This window comes from Callospermophilus lateralis, chromosome 3 (genome assembly GCF_048772815.1).
Source record: "Callospermophilus lateralis isolate mCalLat2 chromosome 3, mCalLat2.hap1, whole genome shotgun sequence".
NCBI classification, from domain to species: domain Eukaryota; kingdom Metazoa; phylum Chordata; class Mammalia; order Rodentia; family Sciuridae; genus Callospermophilus; species Callospermophilus lateralis.
In genome coordinates this window covers 61813206-61833675 of record NC_135307.1, presented here as the reverse complement: position 1 = coordinate 61833675, position 20470 = coordinate 61813206, and positions in this window count along the sequence as shown.

Genomic DNA, 20470 nt, shown 5'->3' with positions numbered 1-20470 from the left:
GTGGCATTCTAGGCCTATTAGGTGAATTGAAATAATGTTTGAAAAGTGGTTTTTTTTGACAGTTCTTAGCACAAGTTGTTTATGGACCTTTGTTTTGTTTATTTATATGTGGTGCTGAGAATTGAACCCCGTGCCTCACCCACACTAGGTAAGCACTCTACCGCTGAGCTATAAGCCCAGCCCCTGCTCTCTTCTTTTTGAAACTTGCACTTGGTTGCCAGTCACAACATCGCGTAGACACAGAAGGACCACAGATTCCTCACTGACTTTATTCTCTTGAGCTTGGACAGAAGATCCCCGAATGGTATGTGGGTCATTATCACCTTGACATGGAATCGAATTCCTCTTCAAACCAGAACAGGTTTCTGTCCAAGGCCAAAGTCAATGCCATACCTTCAGAGGCCAGATGAGTCAGGAGCAGACAAACCTGAGTCTCATTTCTGAGTTTTGCTTGGATGTGGTGAGTGGACACTCCCTCATTCTCTCACCACCACCAAGAGCTGGTCGTAGGTGTGGGCAAAGGGGACAAGCTGCTCCTGGCCTTCGACTTGGCAGTCCATGTGTGAACCTTTCACTTTTCTGGGACAAGTTAGCCTTATGTTGCAGCTATTTATCCGCCCAGGTGCCCTGTGTTCATTTACATGGTATTGTATGTGTGGATGTTTATGTGCGGGCATGGAAACACAACACACACACACACACAAACACAGTCATTCCCTACTTTTGGAGAGTTGGAAATTTTTGGAGGGTAGACTTTGGAATGATCTAGACTTCAACTTCAAATTCTGGCTTTGCCATGGAGTAGTTTTGTGACTTACTCTCCCTAGAATCATAATTGGCAAAAAGGTCCTAGATGGAGAATCCAGTGTGGTTCCACCTGCATGAACTCTCTTATGCACATCAAAAGGCACTTTCCTCCTCATTTTTCCTAGCAGGAGAACAGGGTTAGGCAAGGTTCCTGGGTAGGGAAAGAAAAGGAAGGGGTCACATTAGAGAAAAGGGAAGGACCTATTAAGAGTGGGGTTGTGCAGACAAGTGAGCAGAGGAGAATGAGCCTTTGGCGCAAGATCCCCATACACCCTGGCTCACTGTGTGAAACTGTGCTCAGGGGCCCAGCTGTACCCCAGAGCAAGTGCTGCTCACCCAGATGCACGGACATTCAGTTTGTAGACCTGGGTACAAGGCCTTTCTTTGGCTTTGTCTCAGTGCATAGGTGGGGAGTATGGACCAGGAGCAAGTGGAATGAGAGCCAAGAAAGAGTCTTATCCATGGATACACTGGAGAAGCAGAGAGCTTCATTGACAGTAAGCCGTGGTCTCTGAAGGGTAGCCTCAGTCCTTGGATGGTGGGAAAAGAATAGGAGACCTTCAGTTTCTATCTGAAGTTTACCTAAAAACAAAACAAAAAGTGACTATTAACGATTTATCATAGAGTATCTCTTATTGCCCCAACTGGTCCAAACATCAGACAGTATAAGGACACAACAATGATCTGGCGAGACCCAGTGACTAAAACAAATGGAAATGATCATGAAATCTACTTGAAATACAAACTTATAGCACCCATCATTCACTGAGTCTTTCCCTAAGCAAATATTTTGCCTTGATATATCATTGAGTGATTGAAGCCATCACGATTAATAACATATAATTTTTCATGTTCGTTTAATTTTTTTTCTTTTCCCTCCCTTCCTTTTCTTTCTTTTGTAGTTTTGGGAATCAAACACAGGAGCTCGTGCATGCTAGGCAAATAGTCTACCACGGAGTCACAGCTGCAGCCCTCTTTTAAAATTTTCTATGCATTCTATATATGCTATGTCTGGAACTTTCAGTGGTCTGGGATTTTGTTGTTATTGAAGATACAGCACCTCCTGACTCCAGAGCATTTAATGTGGATCATGGAAACAGTTTAGAGTTTTCTTGTTGTCATAGTTGTCTTTTTTTCCTCTATATTTTATCTGTATCTGTTAGGAAAAAATGGGCAGGGGGTGGTAGGTGTACCCAGATCACATCTGGGAAATGTTAGACATGTTAAGAATGCGGCACTTAGCTGGGCAGTGGTGGCACGTGCTTGTAATCCTAGCGGCTCAGGAGGCAGAGGCAGGAGGATTGGGAGTTCAAAGCCAGCCTCAGCAATGCGAGAAGCTAAGCAACTCAGTGAAACCCTGTCTCTAAATAAAATACAAAATAGGGCTGGAGATGTGGCTCAGTGGTCGGGTACCCCTGAGTTCAACCAGTAGCCCCCCCCCCAAAAAAAAGAATGTGACCCTTTGCACACACCTTTTTTTTTTTTTTTAAAGAGAGAGTGGGAGAGAGAGAGAGAGAGAGAGAATTTTTTAATATTTATTTTTTAATTATTGGCGGACACAACACCTTTGTTTGTATGTGGTGCTGAGGATTGAACCCAGGCCGCATGCATGCCAGGCAAGCGCGCTACCGCTTGAGCCACATCCCCAGCCCCTGCACACACCTTTAATCCTAGTGACTTGGGAGGCTGAGACGGGAGGATGGCAAGTTCAAGACCAGTCTCAGCAATTTAGAGAGATCCTACGCAACTTAAATGAGACCCTGTCTCAAAAGAAAAAATAAAAAGGGGTGGAGATGTAACTCACTGGTCAATTGCCTCTGGGTTAAATCCACAGGCCTCCTCCCCACCCCCCTGCCAAAAATATGAGTTTTGAATGGCAACACTTGCTTGCTAATAACCAATAGATGAATTCTACCTAATTTGCATCAATTAAAGACTTTGGATGCTGTTATCCTATACCTCTCTTAGTAGGTATTTTATATTCTAGAACAAAGTAAAACAATTTCTTTAGAAATATTCCATTCCATTGGGGTTTTAAGTAATCAGGTTGATTTTCCTTCAATTAGGGAAAAAAGAAAATTTTACTGAAGCTTAGGACGTGCTGGGAACAGAGAAGAGGAGGCGGCTGGGCATGAGATAGAAGGAAGGTAAAGGGGAGACTGGATGGAAGAACAGCTTGAAGAGAGAGAGGAGAGCGGCCAAGCGCCGAAGTCTGGGGAGAGAGCTGGCCATGGAAAGGGAGCTGGAGGAGAGGGGGTGGGTGGGAGTGGCGGGGAGGGGGTCCTGGGAGGAAGGGCTCTGGGCTCCCTCCACTCCCTGCTTCTATTAATCCGATTAAAGTGTTGAAAATCAGATCCCAAGTGAAGCTTCGAACATGAATTTTTCATTACAGCATTGGGGTGGGACTGGGGGAGGGAGCAGAGGAGAGCGGGGAGTGGGGAAGGCACTGGGAGTCATGAGGTGGGATGGGAAGTCCCCTGGTCTTCCCCAGGAAGACCATGTGGGCCAGGCCTGCTCTGGGCCCCAGGCCTGCTCTTCCGGGGCCTACCAGAAGCCCTGGCCTCCTCCCTCAGGGACCTTCTGCCTTTTGAATTTCCTTTGGCCCCTGACAAAGAGAGAGTCTAGGAAGGCCCCTGCTCTCCTCAGAACAGCCAGCTCTGCCAGTTGCTTGTCTTTCCCCCGGATGATCACGGTGGACTCCAAGGTAGGGGAGGAAAGAGAGATACCAGTGCCCAGTGCTGCCCATTCAACGTCAATTTGTTTCAAAACTTTGGATGATAAAAACTGGCTGAGGAACTCTGTGTTCTCCTTCTGCTTCTGAGAAAATGGAACACTGGGCAGGGAAAAGGTGTGCTCAGGAGGAAAGGATACTCTTGTCCCATCCCCAGCATACCCCTCCTGCATTGTCCCATCTTCCAAACTCTGTTCATTCAATTAACAATAACCATTGGCAGCCAGGCATTGTTGCATATGCCTGTAATTCCAGTGGCTTGTGAGGCTGAGGCAGGAGGATCCTAAAGTTAGAGGCCAATCTGAGCTATATAGAAAGACCCTGCCTCAAAATAAAAAATAAAGTGGGTTGGGATGTTAACTCTGTGGTAAAGTGTCCCAAGATTCAATTCCTATTATCAAAAAGAAAACAAAAATTATCATTGGTGCCTGGCGCTGTAGCTGTGATGTCTCCAAGGCTGAGGGATATAACAGAGTCTGACAATCTGTTTTGGTGTGAGCAGGAGAGGCAATGAACATCAAGCAAACCTGCTACCTTCAGAGCATCCTACCAGGGCCAAGGGCGCCCCAGCCACACAGCCTCCTGCTTTTCAGTCTGATTTCATGACTGTTTGGAAAGCTAATCCAGATGGCAAGCTGGACTCTGCAGAATCTTCCAGGTAGCAGGGAAGGCTGGTGTGAAAACCCAGACCGGGCTTTACACTTTCTGTAACCCTTTCACCCAGACTTCCTTCCAGATGATGTTTGTTGATTGGTTAATGCATTTGTTTAGCAGGGCGCCGTGGCACGTGCCTGTAATCCCAGTGGCTTGGGAGGCTGAGGCAGGAGGATCGCCAAATTCAAAGCCAGCCTCAGCAAAAAATGAGGAGCTAAGCAAGTCTCAGTGAGACCCTTCTCTAAATAAAATACAAAATAGGGCTGGGGATATGGCTCAGTGGCCAAGCGTCCCTGAGTTCAATCCCTGGTACTCCCCACCCAACAAAATACATTTGTTTAGATTCAAACAAAACAAAACCCTAAAGGGGTCAGTTTCATCACATTCACTACTCTGTGCTGTGTTTTCCTGTGACTTACCCTCCCAGACTGATGGTCAGATGGACAAGTGACTTGGATGGGGGTGGATGGGGTCAGGGTGGCGCGGATGGTTCTCTCCCCAAACTCCCCCTCCATGCTCAGCTCCCTTCAGCGGCACTGGGGGCTTCCCTGGAAGGGGGCCTCCCCACCCGCCCGGAGGGGGGGTGTTTAATCTCCGCCAGGCCTTGCGCTGGGCTGCTGGTGTGTGGTCCTTCACACTGACGTGGCTCAGCAGCTGGAAACAGTGAGGAGGAAGGGGGGACCTGGAGCATAAAACCCTGGCACTTCTCAAAACAAAACGAACGACTCCAGCTTTTAATCAGTTTAGGGCTGAGGTCGGAGAATTGTGGTTGGCTTTACATAGACAAAGGCCCTTTCCAGGTCTCTGCTTTCAGAGGAGTCGGTGACCGCCCTTTATGCAAATGACCGCAGCAGCCTGGGCTGGAGGTGCCTGGGCTGCTGGGCAGAGACCTTGGGGAGGAGGCCCTGCCTGTGGGCCACCAGACCCCTCTGTGGTGAAATTGGGATCAGTGACCCCCTTTTCTTATCTCTGAAGCCAGAAAAATCACAGCTTTGGGGACCTTTTTCTACCCTGCCTTATGCTTTTGACAGGGGCTCCTTCAAAAGTGGGGGCTTCAAATTTAAGGTTATTTATTTATTTATTTTTGTATTGGGAATTGACCCCAGGAGCTTCGCCACTGAGCCACATCACCAGACCTTTTGATTTTTAAAGAAATATTTTATTTTTAGTTATAGATGGACAGAGTACCTTTATTTATTTATTTATTTATTTATTTATTCGGTGCCAAGGATTGAACCCAGTGCCTTACACATGCTAGGCAAGCGCTCTACCACTGAGCTACAGCCCCAGCCCTTTATTTTTTTCTTTTGAGACAGGGTCTCCCTAAGTTGCTGAAGCTGGCCTTGAACTTGCCACCCTCCTTCCTCAACTTCCCGAGATGCTGCAATAACAGGTGTGTACCTCCATGCCTGGCATGCTCAATTAAAAAAATTAATTTCTACCTTAACACTGGTTAAGGAAACTTGCTATTTCCGGGGCTTAAACTGTGAAAGAGTACATTGTAAACCCAGAATCCTTTCACATCTCCTGTTTCTCAACCCTTGCCCTGTCCGGAATTTTAGGTTATTCTAGAATCTGCAGTCATCCTACAGTGACTCAGTGAAAAGTGCTGATGGATGAGCCATACCTGAGGCATAGACTGGCCAGACTTGGCAAATTCGCCCAGCCAAATTTGAAGTTCAGATAAACAATGAATACATTTTTAGTTTAGGTATGTCCCATGCTACAAAATAGGGTTACTGGGTGCATGCCTATAATGCCAGTGATTGGGGTAGCTGAGGCAGGAAGATTACAATTTCAAGGTCAGCCTCAGCAATTCAGAGAGACTGTCTCAAAATAGAAACTAAAAAGGACTGGGGATGGAGCTCAGTTGTAAAGTACCCCTGGGTTCAAACCTCAGCACCCAAAAGACAAAAACCAAAAACGATATCTGTGACATACTTATACTCGTCCTCTTGTCTTCCTTTCTTTCTTCCTGCCTGCCTTCCTTCCTTTCTTTTTTTGCTGTTTATCTGACATTTGAATTTAGCACGCTCTGCCTGGCTGCTAGGCTCTGGCACTCGCTCACAGGGGTGCCATTGTGGATCTCTTCCTCTTGTCTCCTTCAGGTCCTCTTCTTTTCTTTCTCCGATGCTCTCTGGACTTGGGTCTGCCTGGGGTCCTTTCCTCTATGTTTCTGTCTAGTTATAATCCTCCTGTTCTCGTCTGGTGTTTCTCCACTCATCTGCTCTCACTTTTTCCTTTATTCAGTCCTACTTGCAGGCTTTGGTCAAGGTTCAGCCACTGGTTCTGAGGACTGAAGGTAATAAGAGTGACATCTTTGATTTTGTGCCCTCCTCCCTGACTTTGCACCAGGCATTGTTAGTTGCTTTACTAACGTTAATACATTTACTCCTTAGGACAAAATCATAAGGAAAGTACTTTTTATTGTGTTTTTCCTCTCTCCTTCTCTCTCTCTCTCTCTCTCTCTCCATATATATATATATACATATATGCATATATAGCAATCTTTATGTTAGCTATGTGTACATTTTATCCATCTTTAGGAATACATTTCAGTGACAGTAAGTAAATTCATATTGTTTTGCAACCATCACCAGAACTATCTCCCGAAATTTTTCATCTCCCAAACTGAAAATCTGTACCCATGAAGCCCATTCTCTCTTCCTCCAGGCCCTGGAAACCACCATTTGACTTTCTGTGTCTGTGAATTTGACTACTTTAGAGACCTCATAAAAGCGAGATCATACACTATTTATTTCACCCAGCATGATACCTCCAAGGTTTATCTAGGTTGTCGCACATGTCAGAACCTCCTTCCTCTTAAAGGTTAAGTAATCTTCATGTATGAATGTGGGGTGCATGTGCCACTTTTTGTTTATCCATTCATCCTTCAGCAGACCTGTGAGTGACTTCTACCCTTTGACTATTGTTGAGTAAGGCTGTTGTGGACATTAATGTACATATCTGTTTATATGTCCCTGCTTTCGATTCTTTGAGTTATACACCAGGAGTAGAATTGCTAGGTCTTTTTTTTTCCTTAATGAAAAAAATTTTCTTTTTTATTTTTGTACCTGAGATTAAACTCAGGGGCACTTTACCACTGAGCTTCATCCCCAGCCCTTTTTTGTATTTTATTTAGAGGCAGTGTCTTGCTGAGTTGTTTAGGGCCTTGCCAAGTTGCTTGAACTTGAAATCCTCCTGCTCAGCCTCTGGAGCTTCTGGCACTACAGGTGTGCACCACTGAACCTGACTAATTGCTAGGTCTTATGGTAATTCTATGCTTAACTTTTTGGGGAACCACTATGCTCTTTTCCGCAGCAGCTATATCATTTTATGTTCCAACCATCAGTGCCCAAGGGTTCCATTTTCTCTACCTCCTTGCCAATACTTGTGTTTTTTTGTTTTGTTGTTGTTGTTGTTTGTTTGTTTTTGGATAATGGCCATCCTAATAGGTATGAACAAGGAAGGCCCTTGCAATTACTATTTCCAAATGAGAAAGCTGAGACTCAGAGAGGTGGAGTGACTTGTGTGTGGTCAGCCAGCAAGCCAAGGAAATGGAATTTGAATCAAAGTCTGTCTGACTCCCCAAACTGAGGCTCTTAACTATTGTGTTGCATTTCCTGTCTCTAACATAAGCATCCAAATGCAAAATTTTCTGACTTTGGGCAGATGTTTAATTGTGCAAGACATCTGGTCAAGGCACAAATGTAGGAACAAAACACGTCTGAGGAGCTTTTACGTGTTCTTAATGAAACTATACCTCTCACGTGGAAAATGGGTAATAACACATAATTTCCTTCTAGTTTGCATTTCATCTTGGTTCATTTAAAAATAGTCTATTCAATCTGGCTACTCCACACTCCCTAACCTTGCCATCATCTGGCCCTTTTAATGCCCTAGCAAGTGTGATTGAACAAGGCTTTAATCTTTTTGGAGGTGGAAGGGAGGATAGAGAAGCTGAAAAATAGAAGACAAAGCCTCAGCTTCAAGATATTTGAGTTCTGGGGCTGGGGATGTGGCTAAAGCGGTAGCGCGCTCGCCTGGCATGCGTGTGGCCCGGGTTCGATCCTCAGCACCACATACAAACAAAGATGTTGTGTCCGCCAATAACTAAAAAAAAAAAATAAATATTAAAAAAAAAAAAAGATATTTGTGTTCTAACTGGCCAGGGAGATGTGGCCACGTGAGAGGCATATCCAGCAGCAGAGACACAGGGACCACAGGAAGCGCTGGACTGCTGGGAGGATGACATTCAGAAGAGCCCAGGCCGAGGGCATGAGGGAGTAGAGGCAGTAGGCTTGTGGCAGGTTGGGAGTGTTCCTGGCCTGGGGCAAGGCTGCCCAGGGCTGGGTGCACAGCCTGGCCAGATTCCACGGAGCAGAAGCTAGAGGAGGAGGCTATGGTTGGTGCTGCCCTACTTCTCAGACTCTGGCTCCCTCCTGAGTGCCACTTTGCCCAGAGGACATGGCCCTCAGATTGCACCATTGACTTTGAACCAAGCTCCCATGGAAACTGCCTGGCTCCTGCTTCTGGTGCCAGCTGAGCCTTTAGATTTCCTCTTAGGAAAAGTTCCATCTGGTTGTCTAGTTCTCCCAACGCAAGCTAGTGGAGAAGAACACGGAATTGGGATAGACATGTTCAAGTTAGAAAACCATTCCTGTGTAACCACGGGAAAATGTCTCAGCCTCTCCAAGTTTGTTTCCTCATTTGAAATATGGGAGTGGTATAGGGAACCATATTAATGGTTTTTCTGAGAATGAAGTGAGATATTTATAAAATGATCAATATATTGTAAATGCTCAAATATGTATATACATGCAATTTATAGGAAAAAAATACTGGATTAATATTTCTCCTTGTTGAACAGTTTTGCCAATTGGGAGGGAGTCAGAAGCAGAAATATCATGTTGGGGAATGCAGTAGGCTTAATAATGCATCCCTAGAATATCCACATCCTAGTCCCTGAAATCGGCAAAGGGAACATTGCAGATGTGATTAAGAGTCCTGAGATGGGGAGATGATCCTGGATTATCTGGATGGACCAACAGAATCACAAGGGTCTTGTGGGAAAGGAATAGGATGAGATTCAGAGAAATCAGAAGATGTCATGTTGCTGACTTTGAAGGTGGAGGATGAGGCTGCAAGCCAAGGAATGCAGATGGTCTCCAGAAAACAGGCAGGAAATGAACTCTTCCCAGAACCTCTGGAAGGACTACAGCCCTATTGATACCTTGATCTTAGCCTACCCAGACTGATTTGGGACTTCTGACCTCCATGAGTACAAGACAATGGATATGTGTTGTTTATGGTAACTAGTCACAACAACAATAGGAATTTAAAATAGGGGTGGAATCAATGAACTAAACACTGACCAAGTAGAGTGTGGTGCTTTGCTAGGTTGCCGAGATGTCTTGGTATAGTTTGGGGGGTGTGAGTTGGGTATTAGTCAGTATTCTTCAGATCTGGAGAACCAGGAGAGCTGACGGTTTGACTCCAGTCTGATTCTGAAGGCCAGTGATGTAGTCCTAGTCCAAAGGGAAGCAGGTTTGAGAACCAGGACTAGCTGATGCTTCACTTCAGATCCAAAAGCCTATGTCCCAGTTCTAAGGCCATTAAGCCAAGTCATGACCTCACTCAACTGATTGGATGAAGCCAGCGAAAGTAATCTCTTTTATTCAGTCCACCAATGAAAATGTTAATGTCATCCAAAAATGTCCTCAGAATAATGCTTGACCGAATATCTCTGGGGCTTGTTTTAGTTGACACATAGCACTTACCACCATCTCTAGCATGCATGGGGCTGTGAAGCCTGAGCCCTCCCTCACTGGCTGAGAATGGATGCAGTACCCCTGGTCAGGCCTCTCTCCCTCGTTTCCCATGATGCACTGGGGGATTCCTTGGGGCTTATCATCTCCACATGGACAGGAGTCAGTTCTGCTTCTTATGCTTCTCCATGGCTGGTGTTGACTGAATTGTCAGGATGGCCCGTTCTTACCTGGGCGAAAGGGGTGAGCTCAAGATGCCTTTATTAAGTCAATTCCCCAGGACACTGGGAGATCAGGAAGAGTAGGGACTGCTGCCTACGGACTGCCAGGCATTAGAATGCTATGCATGGGTGAGGTAGGTGGCTGGTGGACACAGCAGTGACGGAGTCGTCGTCTTCTCTTCCTCCTCTATTTTTTTTTTTTTTTTGGTACCATGGATTGAACCCAGGGGAGCTTGACCACTGAGCTCCATTTCTAGTACTTTTTATTTTTTATTTTGTGACAGGGTATCACTAAGTTGCTCAGGGCTTTGCTAAGTTACTGAGGCTGGCTTTGAACTTGTGAACCTCCTGCCTCAGCCTCTTGATTTGCTGGGATTATAGGTGTGTACCACTGTGCCTGGCTGGCTGAGTCTTCTTTGGCAGCCAGAGGGAGGAATGGACTAACTGAGGTGGTGAAGGAATTCTCTGTGGAGGGAAAGAGCTTGGGGGCTGGCTGGATCTTCTTCTTTCCTTCTTCTTCTTCTTCTTCTTCTTCTTCTTTTTTTTTTTTTTTTTTTTTTAACCAGGGATTGAACCCAGGGTCACTTAAATACTGAGTCACATCTCCAGCCCTATTTTATAGTTTACTTAGAGACAGGATTTCACTGAGTTGGTTAGGGCCTTGCCAAATTGCGGAGGCTGGCTTTGAACACCCTTAGCCTCCTGAGCCACTGCTTCTGAGCCGCTGGAGTTACAGGCGCGTGCCTGGCTGCTGGCTGGATCTTCTGATCTTGCTGCTAAAATGCCTCACTGAATGATGCCTCTCATGGCCCTAGCCTCACACGATGAATGGGCCTGAGTGCCAATATCCTTGCCCTCTAAATCTGCCCTTATTCACAAATAGCTCCAAGAGGAGCCAGTCAGCGTGGACCCCGCCCTGCAATGCCTGGACACAGACCCTCATCCACCGTCCTCCCCAGGGGCCAAGCTCCTTTAAAAGAACCAGACAGTTTTTTTAAAGTCTCCTTATATCTTTCTCCTAGAACACTGATGCTTGCATCTTCCCAAACCAGTAAGATCTGCTTTGAGGTGATTTTCTGTTCCTGGCTACACCCGAAGATAGCTGGCAAGTGATCTCCCAAAAGAAGATTCAAGGTACAATGTAGTCTCCAATGGAGCATTCTAGTACAATTTTTGACTTCATTTGTCACTCCTAGCAACTTTGTGAAGACGTGATCCTTCTTCTTCTTCTTCTTCTTTTTCAGAAATATTTATTTATTAGTTTTCGGTGGATGCAACATCTTTTTTCAATGTGGTGCTGAGGATCGAACCCAGCACCCTGCGTGTGCCAGGTGAGCGCGCTACAGCTTGAGCCACATCCCCAGCCCAATGTGATCCTTCTTTGATAGAAGTGGCAATTGATGTCAGAGGCTTGGATTGGAGTCTAAGTCCTTCATCTTGGGCCCAGGGTTATTTCTCTGCTCAAGGCTACTTTTTAGCCAAGATTGGATTGTCCACTCTTTACCTCTGGGAGCCTTTTCCAACTTTTTGTCAAATGAAAAAAACAAAAACAAAAACAAAAACAAAAACAAAAACATTTCCGGGGCTGGGGATGTGGCTCAAGTGGTAGCGCGCCCGCCTAGCATGCGTGCGGCCCGGGTTCGATCCTCAGCACCACATACAAACAAAGATGTTGTGTCCGCCAAAAACTAAGAAATAAATATTAAAAATTCTCTCTCTCTCTCTTTAAAAAAAAAAAAAAAAACATTTCCGGTGCTTTTAGGGCGCTCCTGATTTTAATGACCTCTAAAAGCATCATTTCTTCTAAACCAAGGTCTACCACTGTCCCTGAAGTTCTGAGGAGATCCCAGAGAAGGGACCTTGATCCAGGACAAGGGAGCTTCTTGACTTATATGACCAAAAAGAATTTCAGCGCTTGCCAGTCAGAGAAACAGACAAAGGTTTATTTAGGAAAGTAATGACACATTCTGGAGAATGTGGGCCATCTCCAGAGAGAGAGAGAGACAGCAACCCCTTGGTGTGGGTGTTAATATTTATGGCGGGATGGTTGCTTGGGGCTGGATTAGAGGTGGGGCCAGGGCGGAGCTACCTAATTGTATGCCAGTTTTTCCAGGGCTTTTCCTTGCCCTCATGTTACGTTTTTTTTCAGGCAAGGGCATGGGTCAAGGGCATGGATCAAGAACTCCCAGCTAAGGACATGGAATACAGGCATGGATATGCTTATTAATGCTCGTTTTGCATTTCAAAGTTTCATGGGTGTTTCCTGCATTCCAACAGGAGCTTCTCTTTTGATTCTCAGTCCATCTTTCCCTTTCTCTATCCCCAAATTCCCATCTCAACACCATCCTTAACTAGTCTCCCTGTGGTTTGGCTTGCCTGCTTCAGCCCTCTTTTCTCTGTCCTGGGTTGAACCTACCCAAGGTTCTCCCAGTAGCAAATGTTGATGTTAGAAATTTCCGGGCAGGTAGGTTATTTGGTGATGATCTAAGGAAATGCAGTAAGAGAGTGGAGAGGGCAACAGGGAAGGGACAGGAGCTGGTGAATGATTTACTAATGAGAGAGCTACAGCAGCGAGGGCTCAGTCCTGATGCACATCTACTAAGAAAATGAGTAAAATACACTCAGAATTGCCTGGTAGAGCCAGGTGCGGTGGCACACACCTGTAATTCCAGTGGCTGGGGAGGCTGGGGCAGGAGGATCACAAGTTCAAAGCCAGCCTCAGCAACTTAGTGAGGCACTAAGCAAACTCAGTGAGACTCTGTCTCCAAATAAAATACAAAGGGCTAGGGATGTGGCTCAGTGGTTAAGTGTCCCTGGGTTCAGTCCCTGGTACCAAAAAATAAATAAATAAATAAATAAATAAATAAATAAATAAATAAAGATAAATAAATAAAAATAAAACAAAACAAGAATTGCCTGGTGGAACGGTGAGAAAGTGGGAATTTGTTTATTAATTCCAGTTCCCCATTGTTTGAGGGCTGCTCCTGGGGTTGTTACCTTCCAGGACTTCTGACCAATCCTGTGTATAGGATGAACAGGTGCCTGGGCCAGAGGAGGCTTCAGGCAGAGAGAGGAAGGTATGTGAGGTTAGGAAGTTGCTAGAGAATTCCTGTTCTGAGGAGATATGAGGAAGGCAGGAAGTGTCTCCTTCAGGTCATATCTATGGCACTGCTTTTCCCAATCCTTTTAGCTAGTTGTGTTAATACTGTTGGGGTCTCCACTGACCCAATTTTAGTTGATTTTTTTTTTTTTTTTTTTTTTTTAGTACCAAGGATTGAACTGAGGGCACTCAACCACTGAGCCACATCCCACCCAAGCCCTATTTTGTATTTTATTTAGAGACAGGGTCTCCCTGAGGTGCTTAGCACCTCACCATTGTTGAGGCTGGCTTTGAATTCTTGATTCTTCTGTCTCAGCCTCCCAAACTGCAGGGATTACAGTGGCGTGGTCCACTGAGCCTGGCCTCAGTTGATTTTTAAAGCACTCTGACTTTTGTAAGACTCAATATTGCTGGAAACTGGGTGTGGTGTTGCATGCCTGTAACCCCTGGGACTCAGGAGGCTGAAGCAGGAGGACCACAAGTTTGGGATCAGCTTCATCAGCAACTTAGTGAGGCCCTGTCTTAAAGTAAAAACTAAAAAAAATCTTGAGATGTAACTCAGTGGCAAAACATCCCTGGAATCAATCCTCAGTTTTTTTAAAAAATCAATATTGCTTGACATTCATTTTTTCTTAGGCATCTTTCAAAATATAGCTATAAATTTACTGTTTTTTTTTGTACCCACAGATTGAACGAATCTAGGGGTGCTTAACCATTGAGACAATCTCCAGCCTCCCCCTGCAATTTTTTAAAAATCTGATTTAGAGACAGGGCCTCATTGCTGAGGCTGGCTTTGAACTTGCAATCCTTTGCCTCAGCTTCCTGAGCTGTTGGGATCACAGGCATGCACCATCACACCCAGTTTAAATTTACTAATTTTTAAAAAGATATCAGAAGACACATTCCATCTTTTAATTGTGATATCAGATGCTTTTATAAGATACATTTTAAACAACTTTATGATTTTCCCCCCATGTCTATATAACAATTTAGTGATTTTATCATTTAGAAATCATTCATTCATTATCTTTAAGAACATATAAAATAAGACTGGCCTACTTTTAAGCTTTCATTGAAAAGGCTTGAGAAATCTGGATTTCTTATTTTCTGCCTGTTAGAGCAAAGAGAAGAAAATTTTAGAGAAGATTTATACAATTGTTAGACTGGAAGATTAATTCAAAGAGGCAGCAGAATCTAGGCAAATAATGATGAAATTGATTATGTAAGATATATCTTATCTTTCAATTCCTCAGATGATAATATCCTAGATGATTTTCTTTCTTTCTTTTTTTTTTTTTTGTTTTTTGGTACTGGGAATTGAACACAGGGACACTTAACCGCTGAGCCCAGTCCTTTTTTTATTTTTTAATTTTTAAATTTTATTTTATTATAGATAGGGTCTCTCTGAGTTGCTAAGTGGCTTGTTAAGTTGCTGAGCTGGCTTTGAACTGGCGCAGACCCTCCTGCCTCAGCCTCCCAAGTGGCTTGCACTACCTTGCCTGGCTATGATTTTCTGAAAGTCAAGAATTAAGGATTTAGACATATATGAATATACTACAGTGAATTTCACCAACATGTATACTCACAAGACACTAAACTAAAAAAAAAAAAAAAAAAAAAAAAAAAATATATATATATATATATATATATATATATATATATATATATATATATATTAGAAAGATCAGTTAGAGTAGAGGGAAGGGAACAGGGGTGGGAGGAAGAAATGGGAAGGAGAAAAAAGAAAAAAAAATTCAGGTTTACTGAGGTAGAATTTATATATTATAAATAACTCTTTAAGTGTACAGTTGTCTTTTTTTATTCAAATACATGTAGCCATGTACCTTCCACCATAATAAAGATGTGGAATATACCCATTAAAAAAAATGATTTAGAAGTATTTTTTTTTTTTTTTTTTTTTGGTACTGGGGATTGAACCCAGGGGTGCTTAACTACTGAGTGATATCTCCTGTCTTTTTGAGATAGGCTCTTGCTAAGTTGCTTAGGGCCTTCCTAAATTGCTGAGGCTGGCCTTGAAATTTTGATCCTTCTGCCACAGCGGGGATTATAGGCATATGCCACTGATTATAGGCATATGCCTGGCTAGAAAAATGTTTTTATAGATAAAAAGGAAACATAGTATTTTTATCTGAGTAGTTACTCAGGAAGATGAATTCAATCACACAGTGTTCTAGGACAAGGGCTTAAAACCTTCTTATTTTGCCAAAAAGATATATGACAATATTCTTTTTAACTCTTTGGGATTTTTGTGCAAAATTTACTGGAAATCAATTGTAAATGGACGAAGACAAGTTTTATCTTTAAAACTAGGAAAATCTGAAATAAAATTTTGGACTGATAATACTTAGTTCTTTTTTTTTTTTTAATATTTCTAACAAAGTTCCTACTTCTATCCACTTACAAATGAGTCTGTCAGATGGTAAATGCTGGTAACTGTTCTTCATGGGCTACTCATGGTGAAAAGGCTAAGAGTAATCTAGTTTGTCACCAACCACCAACGCAGTTCCATGTTCTCTCTCACTTCAGGACCTCTGCTCCTGGTGTTTGCTATGTCCAGAATGTTCTTCCCCTCACACTTGGTTCAGATTAAACCAGACAGCCTACAGATCTCAATTTAAATACCACTTCCTCAGGTAGCTTGTTACTGGTCCTGCAGACTTTTAAAATAAACTCCCCAAATACCCTGTTCCCCTCTGTAGTAATGTGGACACTTGTCATCAGTGAATTAATTATTGACAATTAGTTGCCAAAAACCCATCTTCCCACCAGACTGTAAGCTCCTTGAGGTCAGTTACTGTTATGCTCGAATTCGGGACCCCCAAAAGACCACCAGAGACCAAGATCGATGTAAACAGCGAAGAGGTGTTTATTGCAAGCTAGCTCGGTCCTCCGTGTGCCCACACAACAACTGGTGACGCTGAGAGGCCCCGAGCCCAGGGTTTCCAGCAGTTTTATACATTCTTTGGAGAAGGCAGGGACCCCCACATACATCATAGCATCTCTTAGCAAATCATCACACACCGCGGGAAAATCAAATAACAACTCTAAAACATGATTAGCACATTCACTGGCGGGAACAAGTTGGGTAGGGGTGATTGGTTACTACAAGAGGGGGATTCATTTGAACTGATTGGTTTAAGCCAAGAGGGGTGTACGTGCTGAACTACATGGTTTCCCAACACGTTACCAACCACCATAAACTACTGGGGGGTCATCTGGCATCCCAGGTATTTCCCTGTCTCATGCTGATTGGTGGCTGCTAGGGGGTTACTATGGATCCCCACCTAGCCTGACTGAGTCAGGGACACCTGGTGAAGCAGATCTCTCCTGTTATTTGTAGATAAACCACTTAGCAGGGTGGGAATGTGCCTAGGAGTGCTCTGTGGGTCTTTCCAAGGACAGAGGTGATGTCCCTTCCTTGGACAGGCTTTGCTCTGAGGTAGAGGCTGGTTTTTCATTGCCTTCTATCTCTGTTCACACTGCACACCCAGAGCCTAGTGAAGCACATAGTAGGGATGCTATAATATTTTTTCAATTGCCTGGTTTGACTCTGTACCAATAGAGTAGGACCAACTGGTGATAATTGGCAGTGGAGTATTAAATCCCTGGCTGAATGAAGCCCTTGTATTGATGCTTTATCTGGAGCACTAAACTCTCTGGAACACCTCAAACTGGAGGTGGTATGGGCCTGAAGACACGGAAAGGCTCCTTACCTAATGGGTTCCTGTGTAAACAATACAGGCCAATAAAGCAGGCAAAAGAAAGACAAAGCAGGCGAATGAGGAAAACTGATACACATAGAAATAAGAGTTAACCTTTAGTAATGCAAACAAAATAAATAATAAATCAACACAACAGCATGTGCAAATACAGCATGTGCTCTTGGCCATTAGGATGACAGGTTTAAGAGAATGTCAAAACCCTGGATGTGTATGCAAAATTTAAGGACCACCCTTGGTGCAGTTAATCTCTGGGGTTAAGCCTCAGTTCCTCATCCGTGTAATGGGACCAATAATACAACCTCCTAAATTTGGCCTGAGGCTATGGCCATGTGGGGAAAGTGTTGACCAAACCATTTAGCTCTTAGTAGTATCAGGGGAGCTGGGTTCAAGTTCTGATTATGCTACTCATTTATGGCTACTCATTTATGGAGTTATTTAACCTTCCCAAATCTCATCCCCATGGTACAATGGGAGAAATAAAATGTCTACCTTACAGAGTAAATGCAAGGTGTGTGTTAGGTCTTCACATTGAAGGTCTGTGAAACCCTCAGAGTTGCTTCTATTATTGTTATTGTTAATTTTGAAACCAGATCACAGGAAAGTAACTAGGTAAAAAGAGAAAGTCCTCTGTGCGTGGAAAGGGGAGGGAAGGAAATAGAAGAATGTAGACAATTGCCAATGATATTTTCACGAAGGTGTGCATTATTTCCAGTGCCCATAATCAGTCCCTGGCCTCTTTAGGGGTTGGTCCCTTGCTGCCGTGGAGCTACATGGCTTGAGCTTCATCCCGAATGTTTTCAGTTCCTCCTATTTGAATGTGCCTAAGAGAGAGAAACAGTGAGTTAATTTTGCAGAATCAAGAATCTGGGTGTCCAGCCCTAGGCCATTGTTTTTCGTCAGCTCAGGCTGCTGTAATGTGGACTGGGTGGTTTATTAACAGCATTAATTTATTTCTCACAGCTCTGGAGCCTGGAAGGCCAAGACCAAGGTGCCAGCATGGTTGGGCTGACTGCTGATTTCTCTTTGTATCCTCACATAGTGGAGAGCAAAGAGAAGCAAGCTCTTGTGACTTATAAAGAGCACCAACTCCCCCCGCCCCCCCATAAAGGCTCCACCTTCATGACCTCATCTAACCCTAACCACCTCCCAAAGGCCCAACACCTAATTCTTAATTCTGTTACAAGGAGGGGATAGGGGTAGGGTTTCAACATATGAATTTTGGGAGGACTCAACCTACAATAATTTTTTTTTTTTTTAATTTTGACAGAGAATTTTGCCAAATTGCCCAGAATGACCTTGAATTTGTGATTGTCCTGCCTCAGCCTCCCCAGTTCCTGGGATTAGAGGAGTGTGCCACCACGCCCAGCTTCATTCTTATTTCTGAATACAAGGGAGGCTGACCTGCAAACAAAGGGGAGTCACATTGTAGACCCAAAAGTTTGGCAGCTGAAGGTATCAAAGATGATGGCTTTTCCTACAGGCTGTGTCCCCGTGTTTTATCCTTCCTCAGCAACCTAAACCTTCTTTGCTAGACACATGTGGTCACCTCCAGTTAAGGGAACATTTTTAGCCTGGTATGATGGTACGTGCCGGTGGTCCCAGCAGCTTGTGAGACTGACTCAGGAGGATCTTAAGGTCCAGGCCAGCCTGGGCAACTTAGTAAGACCCTGTCTCAAAAACAACAAAACAAAACAACCCCCCAACAAACAAACAAAAATCAAGGAGCTGGGTGGGATGTAACATAAATAAATAAATTTAAGAAATTACATTTTTAGGTCCTTTTGTTGGTAGATATAGTCCTATAGCTAAGTTATAGCAAAAAAATAAAATGCAATCTGACTTCTAAGAAGTGTCCTTAAAAAGAGGGGCATGTTCATATTTTCTCGTCTACTGGAAAACAGGTGTGATTGCCTGTGACTCGAGCAGCCATCTTGGACCACCTGGCATTAGGACAGGAATCTGAGAGGAAGGAATCTGAGAGGGAGCTGTCCTATACTTTAAATGGAGTTTGTGTACAAAAGAGAGAAGCTTCTAAATTGTTTGGCATGCTGATTAGCAAATCATTTTTGTTATGTAGATTTAAAATTGAAGGAGTGGACTGGGTGAGGTTAACAACAGTGGGTCAGCCTCCTTTGCATAATAATATCTTTTCCAGCTGAATACCAAGGTTACAGGAAGTTAGTCATAATTTAGAAGGAGAATTTAGGATTCCTAGTGTCCCAAGCTCCAGAGCTCAGGCGTGTTTTTGACTAGAGTCCTGGACCTTAGACATAGCTTACCTCTCACTGTTGGGAGCTGTTGTAACAAGTGAAGCAAACATAAATCAGGGTATATTTACACTGGAGAAGCACTTTGTTCCAGAGCCTCATTCAGGATCTTTCATTTTCATGAGACCTTCCTGCCCTTTAGGTCTGTGGTGGGTCCTTACTGAGTTCCCACACACTGTGCAGGCCTCACTCTTAGTTATGGTCTCCTGGTATCTGTCTGTTCTCTGTTAGATGGAAGCCTCTCAAAAGGCAGGATGTACATCCAAAGACTCCTCAAAACAATGAGCATTGTGCCAGGCACAGAAGATGCACCAAAGTGCTTGTTAAAATAAGCAGAAAGGTGCTATTCCGAATGAGACAAAGCAAGGCTCCTCTGAACTACACAGAAAACCAGATATATTTGAAACTGCTGTTCCTCACTAGGACTAATTATTTGAGGCCCTCAGACCTTAGTATATGAGATAAAGTATTGTTTTTCTTCTACTGAATATCCCCTTGCAAATAAAAGTCCCACAGGACAAGGAGTTCAGCTGAAACTGGACAGACCAGTTGCCAGGAGAGCTAGATTTATTTTTGGATTTATATCATAAACCTGACCTCCAGGGGAAGAAGGAACTTGTCAATTTCACTTTTTTGCTTGGATCAGAAGATTGAACCTGGCAGAGAGATACAGTTTGGGACTAGGAGTTCTCTGGAATTTCTAACCTTCTCTGGGCTTGGGAGGAGTCTGGAGAAAGAAAATGCAACACTTGAATGGTGTCCATGCTTACGACAGGCCCTGCATGCCAACTAGGGGGAGAGAAAATACTTGCTAAGCAAAGTAACTGGAAAGTGGCTGCTCATATGTTAAACTAAACTACATGGTTGAAATCCAGAATAATGTAGAGTTTTGGACCAATGACCACTTGGAAATAAGTTTTCTGGCTGGAAAGTAGCATTCGGTGTTAGGGATGGAAAGGACTATTGCAATGCTTTTTCCCTGGGCACTTTGCATTGCCAGATACTGGGGGTGGGGGGGCATCTCAAGCATATTTACTTACTCCAACAGATTTCTCAATAATTCCCAAAACAGAAAGAAGTTGACAAACTTGACGGGTGCTTGTGGCCAGGTAGGGTTAGGAAAACCCTGCCAGGCTGCTGAGCCGCATGGTAACATGTCCGTCCTGTCGGGTCCCTGGT